Source organism: Thalassophryne amazonica, chromosome 7 (genome assembly GCF_902500255.1).
Source record: "Thalassophryne amazonica chromosome 7, fThaAma1.1, whole genome shotgun sequence".
Taxonomy (NCBI): domain Eukaryota; kingdom Metazoa; phylum Chordata; class Actinopteri; order Batrachoidiformes; family Batrachoididae; genus Thalassophryne; species Thalassophryne amazonica.
In genome coordinates this window covers 52,883,814-52,905,815 of record NC_047109.1, presented here as the reverse complement: position 1 = coordinate 52,905,815, position 22,002 = coordinate 52,883,814, and the positions used below count along the sequence as shown (strand labels likewise).

At 44.8% G+C, this 22,002-nt stretch overlaps 1 protein-coding gene and 1 long non-coding RNA gene across 3 annotated transcripts in view; one reads left to right on the top strand and one right to left on the bottom strand.

Annotated features, from left to right (window-relative positions):
- Positions 1-22,002, bottom strand: part of scn1ba (sodium channel, voltage-gated, type I, beta a) — a 75,198-nt gene that overhangs the window by 33,426 nt on the left and 19,770 nt on the right. The window lies entirely within an intron of this gene.
- On the top strand, positions 556-20,364 carry LOC117513925. Its single transcript, XR_004561751.1, has 3 exons — positions 556-689; positions 12,613-12,615; positions 20,353-20,364. It is a non-coding gene; the product is annotated as an uncharacterized LOC117513925 (long non-coding RNA).

Sequence of the window (22,002 nt, the reverse complement as noted above, 5' to 3'; positions counted from 1 at the left end):
TCTTATACCCTTGGGTAAAATTAATTTACAGTGAGCGAGTCATCTCGTTTGGTAAACACACAGCAAAACACAGAACTAGACAAAGCAACGACAGGGCAAAAAAGGTAAAAGAACAACAAGGACGGCCCCAAAATAAAATAAAAGAAAGATTAATTAAAACATCAATAGATAAAAAGTCTAAAAACATGTCATACCGAGCCAAAGGGATAAAAAACTAATAAATAAATAAAAATGTGCTGTTCATAAAAACAAAGTAGGAGAAGCTATACAAAAAATAAATACATAAGTTATATTTAACTTTGTTACTTGTTAACAGCACTGATGGCTGCTGGTACAAAACTGTTTTTGTAACGTTTGGTTTTACAAGGTGGTACCCTAAACCTCCGACCTGAAGGGAGCAGCTGAAACTCACCATGAAGACGGTGGGAGTCATCTCTCAGAATCGAACCAGCTATCCTCTGTATCTGTTTAGTTTACAGCTTCTGGCTGAAGCTGAAAGTCTCCAATCAGCTTGCTTGACCATTTCACAATTTGGTTTAAACAATTTTTGTTTTTGAGGGACACGCTTCCAAACCATGAAACAAGACAGAAGGATAAAACTGATTCTATAAAAGCAGGATAAAACAAGGTCAGCATGGTTCTGTCAATGTTAAAAGTGGACAGTTTTCTCAGACAATAAAGGCGCTGGCGTCCGTTTTTGTACACAGCGTCACCGTTTGCCTCAAAGTCCAGTTTGTCATCAATGACAATTCCAAGATATTTATATGTGCTTACACACTCCACTATCTGACCTTTTAAAACTGTTGCCTCTTGACTGGGAGCACTGTTTTTACAAAAGTCAATAATCATATCTTTTGTTTTAGAAATGTTCATCTCAAGAAAATACTTACTGCACCAGTCAAGAAAATCTGTGAGAACTGGGCCGTGACTCCTCTCATTGTCTTTCAGCAGGCTGATAATAACTGTGTCATCTGCATACTTTAAAATAGTTGTATCCTCTCTGCTGCTACGGCACGTTTGTATAGAGGATGAACAAAAGTGGGGAGAGCACACATCCTTGTGGGGAACCAGTGGAGGATGTAACCTGATCCAAAACAGTTCTGTTCACTCTCTGTGTCCTGTCAGTTAAAAAAGTGTGGGCTTTGGTTTGGGGTGTGTCTGTTCCCTTTGTTTGCCACACCCTTTTTCCTGCTTGTTTCCCACACCTGTGTCTGATTTACTGTGATCACACCCTCTATTTAAGTCTTGATGTTTCTGTCCTGTGCTTTACATCTTCCTTCCAAGTTTTTGCCATAGTTCTTGTTATGATTGCCTGCTTTTGACCACCTGCCTGTTTTTTGACCACATCTTGTCTTATGTATCTATTACTGTTGCTGATCTTTGACTGCCTTTTTGTGTACCAAATCCTGCCTGTGACCAGATTAAACCTTTTAGAACGCTGAACGCCTGAATCAGAGTCACACATTTGTGTCTGTCCTTCTTTGGTCCCAGAGCCTGATAGCATCATCAGTTTTTCTTTGCATTTTCACTTTGTTTGCGTGTAATTTGCCCAAAAACTCAAAAGTGCCATGTTTCTGCTGGGGACACACAAGGGCTGTCCCTCGATGTAGAAAAATTGTGTCATATGCATCATATGCAGTGCCCAATTCCTAAACAATTAATGAGGTATTTTACTAATGTATATATATGTAGTTTCAAGTAATATATGTAAATACTTTTACAGGAAATTCCGTAAAGTTTACAGTATAAAATCATGCAAGGGATATTCCTCATCTTAGTCTCTCGCAGTATCTGTTTGTTTGATACAAAGTTATTCCAGTGGTATCCAAGGATCCTTCAAAGACACTTCATACCAAAGACATCCAGGCATCACCTCAGGTCGCTGGTTAACCCTCTGGGGCTGACGCCGCTGTACGATGGCTAAGACCAAGCTTTACTAAATTATAAATAACTTTTTAATGATATGAGATATAAACTTACTTTTTTTTTTGCTGAAAAGTTAACTCCGCAGACTTCGGCTATCTTTGTACTCCTCATAGTAGCTGTGTGATGATGTGCGCAATGTGAGTGTCCAATCGGAATTGGTTCACCGCCACATGGTTTTACAAAATCCAATCGTAGGGCAGATTTACCTCACGTGAAAAAAGCCAAAGATCATTTTCAGGAGTGATTAGGGATGGGTATTGATAAGATTTTATCGATATCGATGCCATTATCGATTCTGCTTATCGATCCGATTCGTTAGCGATTCCTTTATCGATACCTCGTGAATTTTGTACTAAAAGTAGGCTTTACAGGTTTTCTATGCATTTCCTTGAATCTTAAAGTAAGTATCCTTGATCTCTGGACATAAATAAAAATAAACAAAACGGTGTTTGTCTTTGAAGTTATTCAGACTGGATTCTATCGTTCTATCTTGACTTGTCAGAGAGCCGCGCAACGTTTGGTGCTGTGTGAACAGAACAGAGGACGATTCTCGTTTCTTTCTCACAACAAGACAGGAGTCCCAGTTAGTAACTTTAATCCGCACAAAAGTGAATCACAACTCATATTCAGGGATGAAAGTGGTGAAAAACAAAAAAAGCTGAAACCAAAAATTACCCCCCAACACCACCTGCACGAAAATGTTTCAATTTTAAAAGCTCTGAAATGCAATCTGGGACTATTCCAGACAATACACTGGAGTATCCATTTAGGTGAGGAAAAAAAATACAACTTTCCTTATTCAAATTAATTCCAGTAGTATTCTGCTCTTACTAGGATGCAGCAGTTTTCTAGTTTGGCAGATAGTTCTGGAGGAAATCACTGAAGAAATTAACGAACTGAAAATATGGTTTGACCGAAACAAACTGTCATTAAACTTAAATAAGACAGGGATGAAATGGAGGTGTGAGAGTCACTAGGTGTTCACAGGAAACATTTGTTTCTGTATGTATGTATTTATTTATGTTCATTGTTAGTTGCTATTATATATTTTCTGTTGTGTTTCTATTCAGGTTCTTTTTGTCTCTTTCTCTAAAATTGTATATAATAATTATTAGATTATTAATAGATAAGCAAAAATAAATTTAAGGAATATTACAATTTGAAAACAAATGCACCCGAACGTGATGACAGCTGCAATTGCTAAATGCTAACTTTTAACATTGAAAATGCCATAGACATGCTAACGCGTTAGCATCGCTCCCGTTTTTAAGTTATAAAATACATCTATCAACTGTTTCAGAAGACCATAACAGGTCGGTTTAACATAGAAAAGGTAAATAATACTCACAGACGTATGCTCTTTAGGGTTTTAGCAGGGGAAAATTAAGCGAAAGAAAGTATAAATGAAGCAACAGATGGAAGCATTGCTTCAATCTGCAAACCACTGCTTCGATTGGTTCAAGGTTCAGAGCAAAGCCGCGCTGCAGAAAAGTTGATCACGGACCCGCTGCAGGGTCTGTAATCAATGTAGAGAAATTATCATTTTCCTGACAAACACCCCCAAAACAACGGCCACTCTGAAAGGACCGATAACAGAATCGTTAAGCACAAAGCTTATTGATGTCGGTGGATCGAATCATTTCTTAACGATACCGAAAGGAACCGGTTCTCAATATACTCATCCCTAGGAGTGATATACTAGTTGGCCCATTTGAATAGCCCCCTGGGTGCTCCAATGTGTACATACTATTAGTATATAATCAGTGCGCCCTGCGCCATTACGCACAGCGATCAGTGGAAGCAGACGGAGAGCCTCTGATGACAATCTCACGTGAAAGCTGCTTTAGGAGCAGCACAGAACAGTCCAAAATAGAGTAGAAGTACAAGTTTGTGATGAACCTTTGTGTAATAGCAGACAGAAATTGCTTTGAGATGAAGACAAAAAAAAAAAAACATCTTCAACCACTTATCTGGAACTGGGTCACGGGTGCAACAGCTCCAGGAGGGGACCCCAAACATCCCTTGAGATATTATTCTCAAAATCAAATTACTTTATATTTGGCTGACGCTCAGTCATTCCAACAAGTTTGGTCCAAATGGAGCAAACCTTTATCAGTTATTTTGGCCACACATGGCACTGCCCCTAATAATGCCCCTGTGTGTGGGTCTAATAACTCGTCTGATCTTTTTTCATTCTAAACTCGCTCTCTGTTCTGTTGTGCACTATGTTCTCTGCACTTCATGTACAAAGAGCCTTCATATGTTTGATAACATTTTGCTTCACAAGATGGATCAGAATCTGTGTGGAAGAATGGAACATACGCTGCATTGTTTCCTTTAACAAAGAAATTCTTTAACTAGAGCAGTTCTACTTGTTCACAGCAGTCTGCCCCACACAGACTCTTTTGGGTTGCACAATATTCAGTCTTGAGGTTTTCCCGCACAGACAGGTCATAGCATGAAATCTACAAGTGTAACTAAAAGTGTCACAGATGCAGGGGCGGCTTAAGCATTGGTGGTGGTGGTGGGGATGCTTTATATGACCTCAGTAATGGAGGTTGGTGTAACAACTTCATCTTAAAAACTTGCTCTGGATTATTTACCATTTTGATTATTTTATGTGTGAATTCTTTTGTTTTTTTGTTTTTTTTTGTGGTCTGTGATATTGTATACAATTTTGATTTCTTCTGGTTAAACATTTTAACAATAAAGTTATTATTTTAATTATTACACACTTTTTCCTTTCACCATGGTCATAATTTAAATTGTGCCCACTGAGTTATTACCAGACTTACTGTACTGGTTATCATGAAACATGAAAGGCAAAGTCTAAACGTATGACATAATGTTTTCAACATTGCTATGATAGATAAAATGTAGTCTTCAGCATCTTGGTCAATTCTCCAGGAAAATATAGATCAGCTATTTATTTGTTTGTTTATTTACTTATTTAAAATGTATCATTGGGTGCACCTCAGTGCTGGTCTGCATGTGAGCATAATTACAACGATTATGGTTAGAATTCTATTCGTTTTAACCCTATTTTGAGGCCTTTTAAATTACGTGTATGATGATCTGCTTGTTTTATATCAGATTACTGCTCTCTGATGGTACAGCACTCTCCCTCTCTCTCTCACTTTGTGTGTGTGTGTGTGTGTGTGTTTTACATGTGAACGACAGCATGCAATTAGGTCACAGTCTTGTACTGTGCTCTAGATTTGTGCCCCAGATCTTGTTTGAAATGTCATTGTACACTCAACAAAAATATAAACTCAACACTTTTGGTTTTGCTCCCATTTTGTATGAGATGAACTCAAAGATCTAAAACTTTTTCCACATACACAATATCACCATTTCCCTCAAATATTGTTCACAAACCAGTCGAAATCTGTGATAGTGAGCACTTCTCCTTTGCTGAGATAATCCATCCCACCTCACAGGTGTGCCATATCAAGATGCTGATTAGACACCATGATTAGTGCACAGGTGTGCCTTAGACTGCCCACAATAAAAGGCCACTCTGAAAGGTGCAGTTTTATCACACAGCACAATGCCACAGATGTCGCAAGATTTGAGGGAGCGTGCAATTGGCATGCTGACAGCAGGAATGTCAACCAGAGCTGTTGCTCGTGTATTGAATGTTCATTTCTCTATCATAAGCCGTCTCCAAAGGCGTTTCAGAGAATTTGGCAGTACATCCAACCAGCCTCACAACCGCAGACCACGTGTAACCACACCAGCCCAGGACCTCCACATCCAGCATGTTCACCTCCAAGATCGTCTGAGACCAGCCACTCGGACAACTGATGAAACAATCGGTTTGCATAACCAAAGAATTTCTGCACAAACTGTCAGAAACCGTCTCAGGGAAGCTCATCTGCATGCTCGTCATCCTCATCGGGGTCTCGACCTGACTCCAGTTCGTCGTCGTAACCGACTTGAGTGGGCAAATGCTCACATTCGCTGGTGTTTGGCACGTTGGAGAGGTGATCTCTCAGACAGACAGCGTGTGTGACGTCGTGTGGGTGAGCGGTTTTCTGATGTCAATGTTGTGGATCGAGTGGCCCATGGTGGCGGTGGGGTTATGGTATGGGCAGGCGTCTGTTATGGATGAAGAACACAGGTGCATTTTATTGATGGCATTTTGAATGCACAGAGATACCGTGACGAGATCCTGAGGCCCATTGTTGTGCCATACATCCAAGAACATCACCTCATGTTGCAGCAGGATAATGCACAGCCCCATGTTGCAAGGATCTGTACACAATTCTTGGAAGCTGAAAATGTCCCAGTTCTTGCATGGCCGGCATACTCACCGGACATGTCACCCATTGAGCATGTTTGGGATGCTCTGGACCGGCGTATACGACAGCGTGTACCAGTTCCTGCCAATATCCAGCAACTTCGCACAGCCATTGAGGAGGAGTGGACCAACATTCCACAGGCCACAATTGATAACCTGATCAACTCTATGCGAAGGAGATGTGTTGCACTGCATGAGGCAAATGGTGGTCACACCAGATACTGACTGGTATCTCCCCCCCAATAAAACAAAACTGCACCTTTCAGAGTGGCCTTTTATTGAGTTCATCTCATACAAAATGGGAGCAAAACCAGAAGTGTTACGTTTATATTTTTGTGTATAAAGGCCTTAAATAGAAGGAACATTAAACTTGATTCAGAGATGAGTGGCACAGAGGCTGCAGAATGGTCTGTGTGGACTTCAAACTTAATTGTTCCAATCAATCATGTTCAAGATGGCAAAGACATTATGGCAAAGACATTATTGAATATACAATCTGAGAAATACACACAGAATTACATAGAGTAACTTTGCCTACAGTGATGATCATTACTGTCATTGAGATGTAACTTGTAGTCAGTCTTTCTTTCTTTTTAATTTCTTTTCTTTTTCTTCTTTTTTTTTAATACTAGCACATTGTGTGTCATGATCAGCCCTTTGTCTGAGCCCTTATCTTGGTGTTGTCACTTGTCTGTGTCCAGGTCCCTGATTTTTGATCCTCTATCGTTGATTTTCAGTTTATGATTATTTTAGTCACTGGTTTTATATTCTGTTGTAGTCATTGGTTGTGTTATCTGTTTGTTATACTTTTGTCACATGTCAGTTCTGTTCTAGTTTCAGCCCCAGCCTTTAATTTTCTTGTTGATCTCTTTTCAGTTCTCACCTTTGTCTTCCTGGTTTTGTTTCTTTGTTCCTTTCATGTGTGGATTTTTTTTTTTTTTTTTTGCATTACGTTTGAGACTCACCTCCCAGTTTAATTCTGTCTGCTTAGTGTTTACTGCACTCTCTTGCACTTGCTCGCCTCATCGTTGTCTCTTTCTTCCACGCCTCTTTTTCTGTCTGCTTAGTGTTTATTCTAACCCTCCCAGTTTAATTCTGTCTGCTTAGTGTTTATTCTAACCCTCCCAGTTTAATTCTGTCTGCTTAGTGTTTATTTTAGTGCATTCTCTTGCACTTGCTTGCCTCATCTTTGTCTCTTTATTCCACACCTCTATTTCTGTCTGCTAAATGTTTATTGTAGTGCACTCTTTTGCACCTGTCTACTTCATATTTGTCCCTTTCTTCTGCCCCTGGATCTTTCCTTCACACCTGTTCCTCATCTGCTGTTCATTATCTCTCAGTATTTAACCCTCACACTGCTCACTCTTTCTCTGCTCGTTTGTTGCATTTGTTGCCTTGTGTTTCAGCCCTTGTTTAGCTCTTGTTTTTTCCATGACCTTCCGTTCTACACTGTAAAAAATTTGACCAATGGTTACTTTTAAAAAATTGTGGCAACAAAGTAACACATAATATAATTGAATAGATTTTAAGTTCTACAATTTTGATTAAAAGGTATTAAATACATTAACGAAAATTAAACAAACAAACAAAAAAAAAATTAGCAACAATGTGCTAGGATATGAGTTGGGCAGGGGTGGTGGCCAAGTGGTTAGTGCATTTGGTTTCAGTGTGGAAGTTTCCTTGTTCAAACCCTGCCACATTTCTGTATGTAATGTGGAGTTGCGTCAGGAAGGGCATCTGGTGTAAATCCTATGCCAGATGCTTTCCTTGTGAAACTGACTAGGATTTACTAAATATTTTTTGGGCGATGTAACTGATCATTTGGCGTGCTCTTACTAAATCCAACACATTTCAACTGTTGTTTTTATTAACATGAGATGGCACTATGGTACCCATCCCAGTGGTTAAACTTAACTGTGTCAGATAACTTTTGTGCCATCACTTTAGGCAGTGTTATTTGTAAATTACTTGATGTTATTATTCTTTTTAAGGAAAGCACTAGTAATTTGCAATTTGCGTAAAGGATGGTTTGTCAAGCATTTGAAAGGATTAATTACTGTTCTTTAGATTGTTGATAGATAGAAGTCTATGTCCCATATATTGTAGGTTTCTTTTTAATATGTACCTCAGTCAAAAGATGAGGGAGAATATATATTCCCCTTATATTTCAATTTCTAATGGTGTCAAACAAAGCGAGGTCATGTCGCCTATGTTGCTTTGTGTGTAAATTGATGGTTTGCTGGACAAGTTGCAAAGTCGGTGTGTTGGCTGTCAAATGGGTGGTGTCTATGCTGGCACATTTATTTATGCGCATGATATCAAATTACTGCCACCTAGTGTCGGTGCATTCGAATGTATGACAACTTTGTAAAGTGTATGCTAAAAGATTTCACATTTTGTTTAATGCCAAAAAGAGGGGGCTTATTATTTACAGATGTACTCAGGCTAGGACCACCTGATCCTGTTATTTTTGTAAATAATGTTAGAATACCTAGAACTGATAAAGTTACTTACTTGGGTCATGAACTTTATGAAGATATTTTTAATTTAACTGCTGGCAAATGTGTAGCAGTTTGTAATCGTCAGTGTAATATGTTTTTTGCTGATTTTAAAAATGCTAACTCCATCATAAGGAATGATTTGTTTCGTAAGTATTCATACTTGACAGATGGTTCGGTTAGGACACAAATGCAAGGCTCACAAACACAGCTCTGGTTGGAAAACTTTAGTGGTGTGACAAGCAGATCACAGACATGACACAAAACTAAAGTCATTTCAAATGGCAACTTTCTGGCTTTAAGAAACACTATAAGAAATCAAGAAAACAAATTGTGGCAGTCAGTAAGGGTCACTTTTTTAGACCAAGCAGAGGGAAAAAAATATGGAATCACTCAATTCTGAGGAAAAAATTATGGAATCATGAAAAACAAAAGAACGCTCCAACACATCACTAGTATTTTGTTGCACCACCTCTGGCTTTTATAACAGCTTGCAGTCTCTGAGGCATGGACTTAATGAGTGACAAACAGTACTCTTCATCAATCTGGCTCCAACTTTCTCTGATTGCTGTTGATCAGCTTTGCAGGTTGGAGCCTTCAACTTCCACCAAAGATTTTCAATTGGATTAAGATCCGGACTATTTGCAGGCCATGACATTGACCCTATGTGTCTTTTTGCAAGGAATGTTTTCACAGTTTTTGCTCTATGGCAAGATTCATTATCATCTTGAAAAATGATTTAATCAGCCCCAAACATCCTTTCAATTGATAGGATAAGAAAAGTGTCCAAAATATCAACGTAAACTTGTGCATTTATTGATGATGTAATGACAGCCATCTCCCCAGTGCCTTTACCTGACATGCAGCCCCATATCATCAATGACTGTGGAAATTTACATGTTCTCTTCAGGCAGTCATCTTTATAAATCTCATTGGAACGGCACCAAACAAAAGTTCCAGCATCATCACCTTGCCCAATGCAGATTCGAGATTCATCACTGAATATGACTTTCATCCAGTCATCCACAGTCCACGATTGCTTTTCCTTAGCCCATTGTAACCTTGTTTTTTTTCTGTTTAGGTGTTAATGATGGCTTTCATTTAACTTTTCTGTATATAAATCCCATTTCCTTTAGGCGGTTTCTTACAGTTCGGTCACAGACGTTGACTCCAGTTTCCTCCCATTTGTTCCTCATTTGTTTTGTTGTGCATTTTCGATTTTTGAGACATATTGCTTTAAGTTTTCTGTCTTGACGCTTTGATGTCTTCCTTGGTCTACCAGTATGTTTGCCTTTAACAACCTTCCCATGTTGTTTGTATTTGGTCCAGAGTTTAGACACAGCTCACTGTGAACAACCAACATATTTTGCAACATTGCGTGATGATTTACCCTCTTTTAAGAGTTTGATAATCCTCTCCTTTGTTTCAATTGACATCTCTCGTGTTGGAGCCATGATTCATGTCAGTCCACTTGGTGCAACAGCTCTCCAAGGTGTGATCACTCCTTTATAGATGCGGACTAACGAGCAGATCTGATTTGATGCAGGTGTTAGTTTTGGGGATGAAAGCTTACAGGGTGATTCCATAATTTATTCCTCAGAATTGAGTGAGTCCATATTTTTCCCTCTGCTTGGTCTAAAAAGTAACCGTTACTGACTGCCACAATTATTTTTCCTGATTTCTTATAGTGTTTCAAGCCATCACTTGACCCAGCTATCTTAGCTAATTATAGGCCAATCTCCAACCTTCCTTTTCTCTCAAAAATTCTTGAAAGGGTAGTTGTAAAACAGCTAACTGATCATCTGCAGAGGAATGGTCTATTTGAAGAGTTTCAGTCAGGTTTTAGAATTCATCATAGTACAGAAACAGCATTAGTGAAGGTTACAAATGATCTTCTTATGGCCTCAGACAGTGGACTCATCTCTGTGCTTGTTCTGTTAGACCTCAGTGCTGCTTTTGATACTGTTGACCATAAAATTTTATTACAGAGATTAGAGCATGCCATAGGTATTAAAGGCACTGCGCTGCGGTGGTTTGAATCATATTTATCTAATAGATTACAATTTGTTCATGTAAATGGAGAATCTTCTTCACAGACTAAGGTTAATTATGGAGTTCCACAAGGTTCTGTGCTAGGACCAATTTTATTCACTTTATACATGCTTCCCTTAGGCAGTATTATTAGACGGCATTGCTTAAATTTTCATTGTTACGCAGATGATACCCAGCTTTATCTATCCATGAAGCCAGAGGACACACACCAATTAGCTAAACTGCAGGATTGTCTTACAGACATAAGGATATGGATGACCTCTAATTTCCTGCTTTTAAACTCAGATAAAACTGAAGTTATTGTACTTGGCCCCACAAATCTTAGAAACATGGTGTCTAACCAGATCCTTACTCTGGATGGCATTACCCTGACCTCTAGTAATACTGGGAGAAATCTTGGAGTCATTTTTGATCAGGATATGTCATTCAAAGCGCATATTAAACAAATATGTAAGACTGCTTTTTTGCATTTACGCGATATCTCTAAAATTAGAAAGGTCTTGTCTCAGAGTGATGCTGAAAAACTAATTCATGCATTTATTTCCTCTAGGCTGGACTATTGTAATTCATTATTATCAGGTTGTCCTAAAAGTTCCCTGAAAAGCCTTCAGTTAATTCAAAATGCTGCAGCTAGAGTACTGACGGGGACTAGAAGGAGAGAGCATATCTCACCCATATTGGCCTCTCTTCATTGGCTTCCTGTTAATTCTAGAATAGAATTTAAAATTCTTCTTCTTACTTATAAGGTTTTGAATAATCAGGTCCCTTCTTATCTTAGGGACCTCATAGTACCATATCACCCCAATAGTGTTGTGTGGGCCGCTGAAGAGGAGGTACTGCTGGCCCACCACCACCAGAGGGCGCCCTGCCTGGAGTGCGGGCTCCAGGCACCAGAGGGCGCCGCCGCCCCACAGGAGCTGCCTCGGTAACAGCTGTCACCCATCACCTGAGACAGCTGACGGCAATTATCACTGGGGTATATCAGCAGGACGGCATCTCCACCTCATCGCCGAGATATCGTTCTACCTGGAAGGTAATAATCTCAGCTGAATGCTTGACAGTAACCTTTGTGATTTTTGTGAGTGCTTGCAGACTTTTTTTCTCCAACGAGAGGTGGAGGTAGCTTCCCTGCCGTGCAGGTTGCTGGGTGCAAACGCGCCCACGTTTAATTGTGTTCTTGTTCCTCGCCAGCAGTACCAGGTCCGACACGTGGAGGCAGTGGCCACCTGGGAGTTCGGAACTTGGCGGCTCCAGTATTCCCGGGGTCCTGTGGCGGAGGAAACCGTGTGGTTCCGGTTCTACTTTGGAGAGGCGTCTCCTATCTTCGAGCCTGCCCACACGACACCTTTGTGAATTGAACTTTGTCCATTGTTGTAATTTGTTGTTTTTGTTGTGCACGTTCGCAACAGTAAAGTGTTGTTATTTGACCTATTCCATTGTCCGTTCATTTGCGCCCCCTGTTGTGGGTCCGTGTTCCTACACTTTCCCAACAGGATATCTCGGCCAGCGTCATGGATCCCGAGGGGCGTCAACCGGCTGTTGAACGGCCAATGGAAGAACAAGGCGCACAGGCGTCCGCAGGAGGGGTAATCGGTGAGTTGCAGCGGATCCTCACCGCTTTCACGACTCGGTTAGACTTGATGGCCGAGCAGAACGCCCTCCTGAACCGCAGGGTGGAGGCTCTCGCCGCGCAGGTGGAAGCGCGCCCTCCGGGCGCCGCTGCGGCTCTCCCTCTCGTAGACCCTGTGCGTGACAGCGACGTTCCACTGGTTGTCCAACGACCCCCCCCACCGTCCCCTGAAGCATACATAAGCCCCCCAGAGCCGTACGGAGGCTGTGTGGAGACGTGCGCGGATTTCCTTATGCAGTGTTCGCTCGTCTTCGCACAGCGTCCCGTCATGTACGCGACCGACGCTAGCAAAGTAGCTTATGTGATAAATCTGCTTCGTGGTGAGGCACGCGCTTGGGCTACAGCGCTCTGGGAGCAAAGTTCACGGCTCCTTCTGACATATGATGGGTTTGTGAGGGAGCTCAGAACAGTGTTCGATCACCCTAATAGAGGAGAGACCGCTTCAGCCGTGCTGCTGTCAATGAGACAGGGGCGCCGGATCGCAGCTGCCTATGCAGTCGACTTCCGCATCGCGGCTGCGAGGTCCGGCTGGAATAGCACTGCCCTCCGCGCCGCCTTCGTAAACGGACTGTCATTGGTCCTCAAGGAGCACCTGGTGGCTAAGGACGAACCGCGGGATTTGGATGGGCTTATCGATCTTGTCATACGATTAGACAATCGGTTAAATGAGCGCCGTCGGGAACGAGACGAAGGGCGTGACCAGGCACGCGTCGTCCCTCTCCCTTCCGGTTCCAACCGCGTTCCGCCCTCCCCACGCTCCACGGCCCCTGCGCTCCATGCGATCACAGCTCCCCCTGCTGACGAAGCTATGGACACGAGTAGGGCAACATTTAGGGCACCGGTCACACAAAGGAGGCTGGCCCGCGGAGCGTGTTTTGTTTGTGGCTCGATTGAGCATCAGGTAAGAGACTGCCCCGAGCGGTTAAACACCAACGCCCGCCCCTAGACACTGGGCTAGGGGGGGGCCGAGACGTTCACGTGGGACACACCCACATCGCCACACGACTCCCAGTTACAATCCTTTATGAGGATTTAACCCTGAAGGCCCCAGCACTGGTGGACACGGGCTCAGAAGGGAATTTGCTTGATAGCAAATGGGCCAGGGAGATAGGGTTCCCTCTGGTGGCGCTTACCTCGCCTGTGCAGGTACGGGCACTAGATGGCTCCCTACTCCCTCCAATCACCCACAAGACACCACCAGTAACTCTGGTGGTGTCGGGGAATCACCGGGAGGAGATCGAGTTTTTTGTAACTCCGGCCACCTCCCGTGTGATTTTAGGTTTTCCCTGGATGTTGAAACACAATCCCCGGATCGATTGGCCGTCCGGGGTAGTGGTCCAGTGGAGCGAGACCTGCCATCGGGTATGTTTAGGTTCCTCGGTTCCTCCCGGTTCCCAGGCCAGGGAGGAGGTCAGAGCCCCGCCCAATCTAGGGACGGTGCCGGTGCAGTACCATGACCTTGCGGAGGTGTTCAGCAAGGATCTAGCACTCACCCTTCCCCCGCACCGCCCGTATGATTGTGCCATTGATTTGGTTCCAGGCGTTGAGTTCCCGTCCAGCAGGCTGTACAACCTCTCACGACCTGAACGCGAATCAATGGAGACCTACATCCGGGACTCTTTGGCTGCCGGGTTGATCCGGAATTCCACCTCCCCGATGGGTGCGGGTTTCTTTTTTGTGGGGAAAAAGGATGGCAGATTACGTCCATGCATTGATTACAGGGGGCTGAACGAAATCACGGTTCGTAACCGATACCCCTTACCCTTGTTGGATTCGGTGTTCACGCCCCTGCATGGAGCCAAGAAATTCACCAAGCTTGATCTTAGGAATGCGTATCACCTGGTTCGGATCCGGAAGGGAGACGAGTGGAAGACGGCATTTAACACCCCGTTAGGTCATTTTGAGTACCTGGTCATGCCGTTCGGTCTTACAAATGCTCCCGCGACGTTCCAAGCATTGGTTAATGATGTCTTGCGGGACTTCCTGCACCGATTCGTCTTCGTATATTTAGACGACATACTCATCTTTTTTCCGGATCCTGAGACCCATGTCCTACATGTACGTCAGGTCCTGCAGCAGTTATTGGAGAACCGGCTGTTTGTTAAGGGCGAGAAGTGGGAGTTTCACCGCACCTCTTTGTCCTTCCTGGGGTTCATCATCTCCCCCAACTCCGTCGCTCCTGATCCGGCCAAGGTTGCAGCGGTGAGAGACTGGCCCCAACCCACAAGCTGTAGGAAGCTGCAACAGTTCCTCGGCTTTGCGAATTTCTACAGGAGGTTCATTAAGGGCTACAGCCAGGTTGCTAGCCCCCTGACAGCCCTGACCTCACCAAAAGTCCCCTTCACCTGGTCGGATCGTTGCGATGCCGCGTTCAAGGAGTTGAAACGGCGCTTCTCGTCTGCACCCGTTCTGGTGCAGCCCGATCCTAGTCGCCAGTTAGTGGTTGAAGTGGATGCCTCGGACTCAGGGATAGGAGCTGTGCTGTCCCAGAGTGGGAAGACCGATAAGGTCCTTCATCCGTGTGCCTATTTTTCCCGCAGGTTGACCCCGGCTGAACGGAACTATGACGTCGGCAACCGAGAACTCCTTGCGGTGAAAGAGGCTCTTGAAGAGTGGAGACACCTGTTGGAGGGAACGTCCGTGCCATTCACGGTTTTCACTGACCACCGGAACCTGGAATATATCAGGACCGCCAAGCGGCTGAATCCCAGGCAAGCCCGCTGGTCACTGTTCTTCGGCCGTTTTGACTTCCGCATCACCTACCGGCCCGGGACCAAGAACCAGAAGTCGGATGCCTTGTCCCGGGTACACGAAGACGAGGTCAAAGCGGAGTTGTCGGATCCACCGGAACCCATCATCCCGGAGTCCACTATCGTGGCCACCCTCACCTGGGACGTAGAGAGAACCGTCCGGGAGGCCCTGGCACGAAGCCCGGACCCCGGGACTGGACCACAGAACAGACTTTACGTCCCACCAGAGGCAAGGGCTGCAGTCCTGGACTTCTGTCACGGCTCTAAGCTCTCCTGTCACCCAGGGGTGCGAAGAACCGTGGCAGTTGTCCGGCAGCGCTTCTGGTGGGCGTCCCTGGAGGCCGACGTCCGGGACTATATCCAGGCCTGTACCACCTGTGCCAGGGGCAAGGCCGACCATCGCAAGGCTCCGGGACTGCTACAGCCGCTGCCCGTGCCTCATCGCTCCTGGTCCCACATCGGCCTGGATTTTGTCACGGGCCTCCCGCCGTCCCAGGGAAACACCGTGATCCTCACGATAGTGGACCGATTCTCCAAGGCGGCCCACTTCGTGGCCCTCCCGAAGCTCCCTACGGCCCAGGGGACAGCGGACCTCCTGGTCCACCACGTCGTCCGCCTGCATGGGATACCATCAGACATCGTCTCCGATCGCGGTCCCCAGTTCTCCTCGCATGTCTGGAGGAGCTTTTGCCGGGAACTGGGGGCCACGGTCAGTCTCTCGTCCGGGTATCACCCCCAGACCAACGGGCAAGCAGAGCGGGCCAATCAAGAAATGGAGCAAACACTGCGTTGTGTGACAGCCGCGCACCCGGCGGCCTGGAGTACTCATCTGGCCTGGATCGAGTACGCCCACAACAGCCAAGTGTCATCAGCCACCGGCCTCTCCCCCTTTGAGGTGTGTTTGGGGTATCAGCCCCCGTTGTTCCCGGTGGTTGAGGGGGAGGTCGGTGTGCCCTCGGTCCAGGCCCACCTGCGGAAGTGCCGTCGGGTGTGGCGCGCCGCCCGTTCTGCTTTGTTGAAGGCCCGGATGAGGGCGAAGACCCATGCAGACCGGCGGCGGACCCCGGCCCCTACGTATCGCCCCGGGCAGGAAGTGTGGTTGTCCACAAAGGACATCCCACTACAAGTGGCCTCCCCTAAACTACAGGACAGGTACATAGGACCGTTTAAAATCCTCAAGGTCATCAATCCCGCCGCAGTGAGGCTTCAGCTTCCAGCCTCACTGCGGATCCATCCTGTGTTTCATGTGTCGAAGCTCAAGCCCCATCACACCTCGCCCCTCTGTACACCCGGTCCGGCACCACCTCCTGCCCGGATCATCGATGGCGAGCCGGCTTGGACAGTGCGCTGGTTGTTGGACGTCCGTCGGATGGGCCGGGGCTTTCAATATCTGGTGGACTGGGAGGGGTATGGTCCCGAAGAACGCTCCTGGGTGAAGAAGAGCTTCATCCTGGACCCGGCCCTCCTGGCCGACTTCTACCGTCGCCACCCGGACAAGCCCGGTCGGGCGCCAGGAGGCGCCCGTTGAGGGGGGGGGTCCTGTTGTGTGGGCCGCTGAAGAGGAGGTACTGCTGGCCCACCACCACCAGAGGGCGCCCTGCCTGGAGTGCGGGCTCCAGGCACCAGAGGGCGCCGCCGCCCCACAGGAGCTGCCTCGGTAACAGCTGTCACCCATCACCTGAGACAGCTGACGGCAATTATCACTGGGGTATATCAGCAGGACGGCATCTCCACCTCATCGCCGAGATATCGTTCTACCTGGAAGGTAATAATCTCAGCTGACTGCTTGACAGTAACCTTTGTGATTTTTGTGAGTGCTTGCAGACTTTTTTTCTCCGAGAGGTGGAGGTAGCTTCCCTGCCGTGCAGGTTGCTGGGTGCAAACGCGCCCACGTTTAATTGTGTTCTTGTTCCTCGCCAGCAGTACCAGGTCCAACACGCGGAGGCAGTGGCCACCTGGGAGTTCGGAACTTGGCGGCTCCAGTATTCCCGGGGTCCTGTGGCGGAGGAAACCGTGTGGTTCCGGTTCTACTTTGGAGAGGCGTCTCCTATCTTCGAGCCTGCCCACACGACACCTTTGTGAATTGAACTTTGTCCATTGTTGTAATTTGTTGTTTTTGTTGTGCACGTTCGCAACAGTAAAGTGTTGTTATTTGACCTATTCCATTGTCCGTTCATTTGCGCCCCCTGTTGTGGGTCCGTGTTCCTACACTTTCCCAACAAATAGAGCGCTTCGCTCTCAGACTGCAGGCTTACTTGTAGTTCCTAGGGTTTGTAAGAGTAGAATGGGAGGCAGAGCCTTCAGCTTTCAGGCTCCTCTCCTGTGGAACCAGCTCCCAATTCGGATCAGGGAGCCAGACACCCTCTCTACTTTTAAGATTAGGCTTAAAACTTTGCTTTTTGCTAAAGCTTATAGTTAGGGCTGGATCAGGTGACCCTGAACCATCCCTTAGTTATGCTGCTATAGACTTAGACTGCTGGGGGGTTCCCATGATGCACTGTTTCTTTCTCTTTTTGCTCTGTATGCACCACTCTGCATTTAATCATTAGTGATTGATCTCTGCTCCCCTCCACAGCATGTCTTTTTCCTGGTTCTCTCCCTCAACCCCAACCAGTCCCAGCAGAAGACTGCCCCTCCCTGAGCCTGGTTCTGCTGGAGGTTTCCTCCTGTTAAAAGGGAGTTTTTCCTTCCCACTGTCGCCAAGTGCTTGCTCACAGGGGGTCGTTTTGACCATTGGGGTTTTTACGTAATTATTGTATGGCCTTGCCTTACAATATAAAGCGCCTTGGGGCAACTGTTTGTTGTGATTTGGCGCTATATAAATAAAATTGATTGATTGAATTGATTGATTTCTTAAAGCCAGGAAGTTGCCATTTGAAATGACTTTAGTTTTGTGTCATGTCTGTGATCTGCTTTTTTTCCTACAAAATTAAACAACTGAATGAACATCCTCCGAGGCCGGTGATTCCATAATTATTGCCAGGGGTTGTATAATCATCAGGCTTAAACGAGGTCGGAACAAACGGGCAGGAGGTCAAATACACAATGAGGCAGGCAGGACTATGGAACACAAAACTGAGAGCTGGAAAGAAGGCACAGGGCGCATCAATCTGGTGAAGAAACAAAGCAGAATGAGCAGTATATATACACCCAAGTGATGAGCTGTAAATTGAAAGCAGGTGAGCGTGGAAAGTACCAGAAGGGGGTGCGTGACCAGGGAGGGAGAGAGAGAAACGCCCACCACCAAGAAAGGCAGGAAGAAGTCCAACAAGAAAATAAACAAACGAGAAGGCAACCAACAGACAAAAACAGATCAAAACAAAGAAATAAAAGCAGATCAAACACACCCCCTGACACTACTTCATTTTATGGTTGCAAATTCTTCCTTTGTTCTCAAATGAAATAAAAACAGTTTATAAAAGTAAAGTCTGGCGTATGCCATATACCACACATTGTCATATTTTGCCATATCTTGCAAATTATATGAGTATTGAGCTTCATTTTGCTAAGGGTTGTATAAAATTTGTTGATAAGATGTGTAATAGTGACAATAATGTTGTAAATACAATTAGCAATATGGAGCTTTTAGGCTCTCATTCCGTAATTTGTGCTAACAGGCGATACTTTTTGTATAAATTTCAGTGTAATATTAGTAAGGTTTGTGCCTCTTGGCAACATAATTTGATGAAGAGGTATTCAGATTTGCAAAACAAATTGTGGAAATGTGCGCAATAAGAGATAATTGTAAATAGAGGTAAATTTGTTCAGCGAGCAAGAATGTATGTGCCATAATTACACACCTGTGTACAGGGTAAAGGCCTGGTGCTTCTCTCTTTTTTTTTTTTACGTTATTTATTTCTTTTCTATGTTTTATTCTATTTTTCTGTACAACTTTGTTTTTAAAAGTTTGTGAATAAAGGAAATACAAACTTTAAAATTGTCTGTAAGTATGTGTGTGGGTGTGAATGTGTTTGTCTATATGTGGCCCTGCAACAGACTGGCGTCCTGTCCAGGATGTGCTGCGCCTCACACCCTATGACTGCTGGGATAGGCTCCAGTAGAGTCCCTTGATTGAGCACAGTAACGTCAACTCAGAACATGGCACCATTTTGGTTCCAGCTGCGCTGAACTATTGAATGAAGCTTTTGTTTTCAACATTTTAAAAAATAATTTAAGCACATACAGCAACACATCCAGGTACAGGTGCTATCAAAATACAAGTAGTTAAGCTATCAAATTTACATAAATTTACCATTTATGATGATTTATTTAATTAATTTAAAGCCTGATTTATGCTTCTGCAGCTCTAATGAAGTGCGTGACAGTTTTTAAGTTCTCCGTTGCTGGATTATGCTTTATTTTGGATTAATTTGACCCTTAATAAGCTTTTCTTTCTACAATCACCTCCTCAGTTCAAAGGTAAGATGTACAATTTCATCTTTTTCAGATTTCATGCTGTAAAGTGGCAGACTTTTCTGATCCATTTGTAATCAGCGTGCACACTGCAAAAACTATTAAAATATGATGTTAGACAAAACAGTAAAAGCAGAAACATGGCAAATCACAGCCTTTTGTGTCTGATTTAACAGGTAAAAAAACAAAACAGTCAGGCTTTTAATCAAGGAAATGACTCCAGTCCCACTTTCCTCAATGAGTGTCAGCACTGAACTTTAATTTGTACGTCTGTTACTTTGCACATCCAGACTGCTTGGGGTTTTTAATGGAAATACATTATGATTTTAGACCTGTGGCTTTGACTTCAATAGTCATGAAATGTCTGTAAAAGTATATGGCGGCTGTGCTGAAGCTAGGGGTCAATTCGGCACTTGACCCATATCAGTTTGGTTATAGACACAGGAGGGCTACTGATGATGCCATCGCCAGTATTACCCACTTCATCATCAAACACTTAGAGGACTCCCAAGCGCATGCAAGCATTTTATTTGCTGATTTTAGTTCAGCTTTTACCACACTCCAGCCTCATCTGCTTCTTGAGAAACTGAAGCAGTTGAATGTGAATCCATTTTAATCAAATGGTATTTTTCTTTTTTAACCAAGTAAGCGCTTCAGTTATTTTTTGAACTGGAGGAAGACAGAGCATGCAGCGCGTCATCAGAGTCTTAAACAGACAGTGAGGATTCTGGTCATGAAAGAGATGATCCCTCTTCTGTTCTGGAGGAGCAACCAAAGCAGGTGGATCCACCAACATGCGCACAGAGATCTGAAGAGAGGGTTGGAGCTTGCGCTTCTTTTTCCAGATCCAGATCTCTGCTCAGACGTGCAGCAGAGACACACCCCAGTGCTGACTGCTGGAACACAGAGGAGGATGCAGACACTGGTCCAGCAGTAAGCAGATTTCAGCCTCGGAGAACACAAGGAGTCCAGGTTGATACACTTTCCACCCAAAGTCCAAAAGACCTTTTTCTTTTGTTTTTGCAACTGACACAATTTGCACAACACCAATAAAATTGCTGCAAAAAAACAAGGCATCAAGGAAAAAATACAACTGAACAAACATTGAAATGGAAGATCTGTACAAATTTTTGGACCTCCGATATACATGTCATTGGTGTCACTGCCAAGTCTCCAGGATTACTGGAAACAAAGTCATATTTTGTCTGTGCCAATTCCAGCGAAAGTAATGTCCAGAGACAGATTTAGATTGATATTCTGGAACATCCACCTAAGTGATCCAGATGAGGATGTAGAAAATGACAGAAAAAAGTGAACACTAGGTCATGACAAACTGTTTCTGTTGGGAAGGTGTCGTGACACGGACCCACAACAGGGGGCGTTAATGAACGGACAATGGATAAGCCAAAAGTAACAATTTAATGTTGTGAATCGCACAACGAAATACAGACAATAACAATAATGTGGATTGTCAATTATACACAAGGTGACGTGTGGGCAGGCTCGAAGATAGAAGACGTCTGGCGAGAGAAGAGCCGGATCCCACACAGCTTCCACCACCAACGGATCTGAAGAACACCGGAGCCGCCAAGCCCTGTGCCCCAGGTGGCCACTGTCTTCAGCAGTCAGACCCGGTACTGCTGGCAGAAAACAGAAACAGTTAATGGTGGGTGTGTGAATACACACCCAGCGATCGTGTAAAGCTTAGTTCCTCCAGGAGGGAAAACCTCCACCTCCAGATACAGAATCACCCGTGCAGCTCCTGTCAGTCACTTCCCTGGAAGGAGTGAGAGGTGAAGACGTCGCGCTCACACTATCCGCCAGTCCAGCTTCAGACTGTCACCACAGGAAAACGGCTGCACACAGAACAATATTCAGTCTCAGAAAAATCACAGCAGAGAAGGTTACCTGGAACGGTAGCTGATTTCTCGGCAAGGAGGTGGAGTTGCAGTCCGGCTTATATGGTGATGAGTTGAACGAGTGACAGCTGGTGCTGATAAGCGACAGCTGTCACTCCCAGCGGCTCTGACGCCCTCTCGTGCTTGAAGCCCGCACTCCAAGCAGGGCGCCATCTGGTGGTAGTGGGCCAGCAGTACCTCCTCTTCAGCGGCCCACACAACAGTTTTGAGTCAGGTTTCTTTACAATGACATCCTCAGTGCCTGCCAGGCTTATTACCACCTGAGGAGGGAGCTGGCAGTGGATGAAAGGATGGTGGCGACGAAGGCAAAAACTGGAATGACTCAATATTTGAAGGAAAAGCCAACAAAATGGGGCATGAAATGTTTTGTGTTGGCGTTTCAAGTAATGGCTACACATTCAAGTTCACCTTTTCCATTGGTACTGGTTGTTGTATGATGTGGTCATGAACCTGATTCAGTCATCCTTGCTTGGTACTGGGTACCACATTACATGTACAATTTTTACACAAG